The following is a 7924-nucleotide window of genomic DNA, read 5'->3' on the forward strand; positions in this document are numbered from 1 at the left end:
GATTCAGAAATCGAAGGAAACAAGTTGTATACTTGACGATATTCAAGGAAAAAAACAGAACAATTGTGTAATGTTTGTGTTGTCACCACTGAGTTGTGTTTATTCTGGGCAAGACAAATAACGTACTACATCTTGTTAATGAGTCCAATAAATGTGGGTTACTTACAGTAGGGCTGTAACATTCTATGTAATTAGTATGTCCGAACGACACTCCAGGACACGTAGCCATGAACACATTAAGGCCAGTTTCGCAATTACTAAACCATTGTTTCCAGCCATACGGTCGTACTCTCAACAGGTCCCAGCCAATGTGGCCGGCGTGTCTCCGCTACGCTGGCCAGTGCCTCAGTAGATGTTCAGGGAGTGAAGTGGTCATTCTGAGTCCTTCCTTCTCCACAGGAATAAACAGCAGCACAGGTGATACTAACGCGTGATTTATTCATTAATGATGGCGCGTTTTCTAACTTTATATTCTGTGTTCCTGTCGTATCGAATAATGTTGTCACTTTAGAATGGGATTTTAGAGTGTGGGATTTTCCGTTAGTAGTAGGATGACGAGGAGGAGGGAAAATGTTGAGTTTTATGATAATCCAGTACTGTATAATACCAATGAATAGGAAAACAACGATCGCTATCTTGCCTCGCGTAACGTTACAGATGACGCGGGTTCGATCATGGCTCAGATTCCGTCGTTACTGAAAACATGTAATATACATTACGGCTCAGGGGTTGACTGTGCTCCTTACCGTCCAGTAACAATAATCAACCTCGTCCAACGTGGTTTTTCACTTGCGGAGTTTCCACATGGATGAGAGAGGTAACTGCATTCTGCCTGCTCGAGGTTAAACCTCCAGTGCAAAGTTACTTTGGCGAAGCTATTTCCCCGGGATAGCACTCTTGTGAAATAACTCACTCCAAAGGAGTCTACATTATCCTACTACTTGAAGTAGCGCAGCCTAGGGCAGCAGGAGCTTTTAGAAAGGACTGGGTAACACCAGAACCCTTCTTACAAATGGGTTGTGGTGTAAATAGATAATATTAGTAAAAGTAAATCAATAAATAAACAACTAATTTAAACGGGCAAAACAAAGTTTGGCTGAGAGTCATCTGGGTTTAAGGTTAAAAGGTCAAAGATCAAGGACACTGTCGGAATTGTAAGTTTCCTAACAGTTAACTGCTTGTTCTGCTGCACAGTTTGGTGTTTGTGTTGTCATCACAGTTAGAAAAATCCTTATCTATTCCAGAGCCCAAAGATGAACGTGGAGTGACCAGTGCATACAGTGACCATCTCCATCATCATCCCAGGCACTACAAGAAGGAGTTCATGAACAGTTTCAAGGTAGGTTCTCCCTGACGTCCGTCCACAAATTGTACATTACATCTATCTATCTTTTTGTCCCCCCAAGAACCGAATTTCTTTAAAAGAGACACGAAAATATATGAGATCGGGAATCGCGTTTTCCTCATTGAGTAAACGGGACCCTTGGTGATGGTTGTCCACAATTGAAGGTTCCAGTTGTGATGTGACATTGTGGTTATCTTCACAACCCCTCCACCTCCAACACTGCCGCTGATCGTCCTCACAACCCCTCTACCTCCAACACTACCGCTTATCTTCCTTACAACCCCTCCACCTCCAACACTGCCGCTGATCGTCCTCACAACCTCCACCTCCAACACTGCCGCTGATCGTCCTCACAACCTCCACCTCCAACACTGCCGCTGATCGTCCACACAACCTCCACCTCCAACACTGCCGCTGATCGTCCTCACAACCCCTCTACCTCCAACACTGCCGCTTATCTTCCTTACAACCCCTCCACCTCCAACACTGCCGCTGATCGCCCACACAACCTCCACCTCCAACACTGCCGCTGATCGTCCTCACAACCTCCACCTCCAACACTGCCGCTGATCGTCCTCACAACCTCCACCTCCAACACTGCCGCTGATCGTCCTCACAGTCAGGTGTTTTTAACGGTAGTCTAAGGCTGTTCATTTGTCCTGGTAACCGTATTTTCTTGTACTTCGAAAATATGTGAAAATATGTTCGTGATTTACGTTATCGAAATTGTTTAGAATTTTGAACACTTGAATTAAATCGCCGCGAAGTCTACGTATTTTAAAGGGAGAAGAAATCCAATCGTTTTAGCCTCTCTTCGTATGCCAGATTTCTAATTTCTAATTCTTCCTCGTCCTTTGTTTCTAGTTTGGGGCCAAAGCTGGACTGCATATTCAAGATGTGGCCTTACTAGAGAATTATGAAGTGTCAGAATAGTTTCTGGTGTCTTGTGTTCCTGGCTAGGAAACCCAACATTTGGTTTACTTACTGCTTGACACTGTTTACTGTACTTCAGATTGTTGCTAATGACAACTCCGATGTTCTTTTCTTCATTTACTTTAGTTACGGAGTTTCCAAATAGTTTGTAGTCGTAACGAATATTCTTGTCTCCAAAGTGCATAACGTTACACTTGATTGCATTAAACTTCATTTGCCATCTGTCTGACCACTCTGGTAATAAATTAAGATCTCTTTGAGTCATTCGCAGTCCCGCCTGTTTACAGCTCTGCCTCCTAGTTTAGTATCGTCAGCAAATTTGGAGATCTTAGATATGAGACCGAGTTCAAGGTCATTGATATACATTATAAAAAGAATTGGGCCTAGGAGCGAACCCTGTGGCACACCACTCGTTACGTGTAGCCATTCTGAGGCTTCGCTGTTTAATACTACGCGTTGCCTTCTTCCTGTAAGCTAGTCTCTGATCCATGTACAGAGTTCTTCGATTCCGTGTGCTTTGAGTTTATGTAAAAGTCTCTTGCGAGGTACGTTATCGAAATATGCTGCATCAGACGGTACCAATTTGTCCCAATTCTGATAAATAACTTTAAAAAGATTTCAGCAAATCTGTCAAGCAGGATCTTCTATAGCGGAAACCGTGTTGGTTGTCCCATATTATTTTATCTTCTAGAAACATGACAGTTCTATCTCGTATTCTATTTCCATCGTTCTATTTAACACTGACGTAAAGCTAATTGGGCGGTAGTTCAAGGCACGCTTTTTGTCTCCTTTATCATATACAGGAGTAACATTAGCTAGTTTCCAGTCAGTTGGCATCTGACCATCCGATAGAGATTAGTTGAATATTTTTGTTATCGGGTATATCAGCTGTCTCCTGACCTCTTTTAAAGATCTTGAAGCTAAGTTATCTGGGCTGTTGGATTTGTTAGGATTTAATTGGTCCAGGTATTTAAGTACTTCAGAGATCTTCATTTCTCTAACTCTTCTTCATCATATCATTGAAACGTTTTCATTGGTTGTGGTATTCGAGATGCTTCTTCAGTTGGAAATTCGGAGTTACAAGAATAATTCAGTGTGGTAACCATTTGCTTGTCGTCAGTAGTTAGTTTGTCATACTCGTTTCGTAATGGTCCAATTCCTTCTTTTACTGTCTTCCTTTGTCTTATATATTTGAAGATTTCCTTAAAATTATTCTGAACTTTTCGTCACGTTTACTCTGTTTTATGACTTTACACTCTCTTTGTTTTCTGATTATTTTCTGGTGATTTTCATCGGTTGCCATTGATTTGAATTTTTTGTTTTCTTCTTATGGCAAATTAGTCCTTCTTTTCTCTTATTCATCCATGATGGTTTTGCATTACTGCAAGTTCTCTTCGTAATTCGTGGAATATGTTTAATTTCAGTCTTAAGTAATGTGTTATGAGAAGCATTCCACATTTCCTTTACTGTGTGAACGTCAAGAAGTTTCGTCCAACTAGTACTGCGAATTTCGTGTCTAATGTTTTCAAAATTTGCTCGCTTGAAATTTGGGATCAAGAGTTTGTTGTCATTTATTTCATAATCTAAATTTATCTTTAATCAAATCATACATATATATATATATATATATATATATATATATATATATATATATATATATATATATATATATATATATATATATATATATACACTGAGTATCAGGGTGTATTTGAAACAGGAGAAAGTGTATTTCACGGTGATAAACATGCACTACTATACATCATCATACACAACACCATACGTTGACCGAAAGCCGTGACACAGCAGGTGTGTACACATAGCTGTGCACCAGGCTACAGGCTACAAATTTGGTTCACCAGGCTACAGGCTACAACTCTGGTTCACCAGGCTACAGGCTACAGCTCTGGTTTAAGACACATGTACAACTCATTGTTGTGTATGTATGTTATCAGACATGTAGGTCAGTGCTGCAGGTAGTTATCATCAGTATATATATATATATATATATATATATATATATATATATATATATATATATATATATATATATATATATATATGTAGGTAGCTTCACATCCCCTGACCAGGGACGATAACATCTTGTTTGTTTATGTCATCATCCCGTCAGGCCGGCAACACCAAGATCATAGTGATCCAGCCCAATGTTGCTGACGGCCCCGGAGCCCAGTGTTGCTATGTATCTGTAAACCCTCCCCAACCACCTCAATCCCGAACATAACCTAACGAAATCCCCAACCCCACTCCATCCCATCCAGTATCACTATCCTAACCTCCCACCTCACATGGGGAGCAATGTGGTCTGAGGAGTATCTCCACGTAGTAAGGATTGGTTTGAGGAGCACAGCCCCTTAATGAGGGTTGGTCTGAGGCACACCTCCCCTGGTGAGGACTGGTTGAGGCACACCTCCCTTGGTGTGGACTGGTTGAGGGACGCCTCTCCTGGTGAGGACTGGTTGAGGGACGCCTCTCCTGGTGAGGACTGGTTGAGGGACGCCTCTCCTGGTGAGGACTGGTTGAGGGACGCCTCTCCTGGTGAGGACTGGTTGAGGGACGCCTCTCCTGGTGAGGACTGGTTGAGGCACACCTCACCTGGTGAGGACTGGTTGAGGCACACCTCCCCTGGTGAGGACTGGTTGAGGGACGCCTCTCCTGGTGAGGACTGGTTGAGGGACGCCTCTCCTGGTGAGGACTGGTTGAGGGACGCCTCTCCTGGTGAGGACTGGTTGAGGGACGCCTCTCCTGGTGAGGACTGGTTGAGGGACGCCTCTCCTGGTGAGGACTGGTTGAGGCACACCTCACCTGGTGAGGACTGGCCGGAGTGGATGATGGTAAGGTGTTGATCTGTATTACGGTGTCGTTATAAGTATGGTGACGTGCAGCAGACGTTGTGACCACGGGAACAACTTGTTAAGTGATGACCATGATCATCCTGGAGTTCCTGTGATGTTGTCGTACACATAAATCCCAGGAAGATTGTGTCCTCCATGTTGTGCGCTGCTGCCTGGGCTCTGCCCTGTAACAAGGTCAGTTTGACAACGGAAGAATGAAATGAAATTTAATTTTAATTCTATTAGAGAATCCTCCCTCCCTCTCTACCTCCCTCCCTAACCCCATATCCAGCCTCCTGCCTAGTTCTCACGCCCCTCCCCCTGATCTCCTCCTCTTCCCCCCAAAGTTCAACTCTCATCCAATTTCATCCGTCACCCCAGGCAGTCATCAAGCCATCACCAGGCTGGACTGCCAGACTGGGTGACGTGCCCACCTTGTGCCCGCCACTCCCGAGGTGACCACACGCACGACATCCAGGGAAGGACAGATATCAGGAGACTTGATGATGGTCCATGACGATCTGATCTACTGGAGGAGAGTGATGATGTTATCCTTAGTTACTGTTTATATGAAGGAAAGAGACAAGATGGTGAAGCATAATGCAACCCCCCCCCCCCCCCACACACACACACACCAAAACAGCGGTCAGGAAAACGCCTAATAAGAAGCACCACTAGTACGTCCAGATATGCTACCATGGATGTTTTGTAGGAAAGTTTAAACTGGTATATTAGCCAAGCGTCGTGTTTATATATCAGGTATATTACTGCCATGTTTACTGTGGATACTCTGAGGTGATTGAGGTTAAGGAGACTTGGACCTGCAGTATAATTAACGTTGGGTTTATGTATTACTATTTCCAGTTATACTATCTTGAACATGGTTCTGTACTGACATCTTGAACATGGTTGTGTACTGACATCTTGAACATGGTTGTGTACTGACATCTTGAACATGTTGTGTACTGACAACTGGTATACTGCATTTGAACATGGTTGTATACTGACATCTGACATGGTTGTGTACTGACATCTTGAACATGGTTGTGTACTGACACGAACATGTGATACTGAACTTGAACGTTGTATACTGAATCTTGAACATGTTATATGACATCTTGAACATGGTTGTGTACTGACATCTTGAACATGGTTGTGTACTGACATCTTGAACATGGTTGTACTGACATTCTGAATCTACTGGTTGTATACTGACATCTTGAACATGGTTGTGTACTGACATCTTGAACATGGTTGTGTACTGACATCTTGAACATGGTTGTGTACTGACATCTTGAACATGGTTGTGTACTGACATCTTGAACATGGTTGTATACTGACATCTTGAACATGGTTGTATACTGACATCTTGAACATGGTTGTGTACTGACATCTTGAACATGGTTGTGTACTGACATCTTGAACATGGTTGTATACTGACATCTTGAACATGGTTGTATACTGACATCTTGAACATGGTTGTATACTGACATCTTGAACATGGTTGTGTACTGACATCTTGAACATGGTTGTATACTGACATCTTGAACATGGTTGTGTACTGACATCTTGAACATGGTTGTGTACTGACATCTTGAACATGGTTGTATACTGACATCTTGAACATGGTTGTGTACTGACATCTTGAACATGGTTGTGTACTGACATCTTGAACATGGTTGTATACTGACATCTTGAACATGGTTGTATACTGACATCTTGAACATGGTTGTGTACTGACATCTTGAACATGGTTGTATACTGACATCTTGAACATGGTTGTATACTGACATCTTGAACATGGTTGTATACTGACATCTTGAACATGGTTGTGTACTGACATCTTGAACATGGTTGTATACTGACATCTTGAACATGGTTGTGTACTGACATCTTGAACATGGTTGTGTACTGACATCTTGAACATGGTTCTGTACTGACATCTTGAACATGGTTCTGTACTGACATCTTGAACATGGTTGTATACTGACATCTTGAACATGGTTGTATACTGACATCTTGAACATGGTTGTGTACTGACATCTTGAACATGGTTGTGTACTGACATCTTGAACATGGTTGTATACTGACATCTTGAACATGGTTGTGTACTGACATCTTGAACATGGTTGTGTACTGACATCTTGAACATGGTTGTATACTGACATCTTGAACATGGTTGTGTACGGACATCTTGAACATGGTTGTATACTGACATCTTGAACATGGTTGTGTACTGACATCTTGAACATGGATATGTACACAAATCTGATGTCAGTGATTATCTCTCTTTATGGCCATATTCTTATAGCTATGTATTGGTGGTCATATTACCATTATGTTGTCATGGTCCACCTCTGTCGTCCATCCTGGCTATCAGACGTTACTTGTCGATTTTGATCATTTCTTGATATGAAGAAATTATCGTATGATGCCGACATTATGTAGTGATTTGAAAACGCTTCAGAGAAAATAATTTCCTATCTGAAACAAAATCTTCATTTGTCTTATCTGTGAATGACGGACGATTAGTTTTGTTGCTGTTCTTTGTATGTGTTCTAGTTTTTCTTCCTGTAAGTGTGCTAACCAAATTTTGACATCATGACTTAAGTGAGGTCAGATAAGGGCGTTGTGATGAGAGTCTGGGATTCGTCATTATGTCTCTGTCGGGTGAGCTGCCCGCCACACCCTGACCACCATCACACACACACACACTACCGTCCCTCTCACCGGCCGGCCACCAGGGAGGAGGTGTAGTAAGACGGTGCCCTTCCCTCCCTCTGTCCCTCCCTCA

General features: G+C 42.5%; 1 long non-coding RNA gene across 1 annotated transcript in view; it reads left to right on the top strand.

Annotated features, from left to right (window-relative positions):
* The first annotated feature begins 357 nt into the window (after positions 1-357).
* The window catches only part of LOC139752960 (uncharacterized), a 31640-nt gene continuing 24073 nt past the window's right edge, over positions 358-7924 (top strand). The window contains exons 1-2 of the long non-coding RNA XR_011713624.1: positions 358-417; positions 1245-1339. This is a non-coding gene — a long non-coding RNA (uncharacterized lncRNA). The remainder of the gene's footprint in view (positions 418-1244; positions 1340-7924) is intronic.

This window comes from Panulirus ornatus, chromosome 13 (assembly GCF_036320965.1).
Source record: "Panulirus ornatus isolate Po-2019 chromosome 13, ASM3632096v1, whole genome shotgun sequence".
In the NCBI taxonomy this organism is placed as follows: Eukaryota; Metazoa; Arthropoda; class Malacostraca; order Decapoda; family Palinuridae; genus Panulirus; species Panulirus ornatus.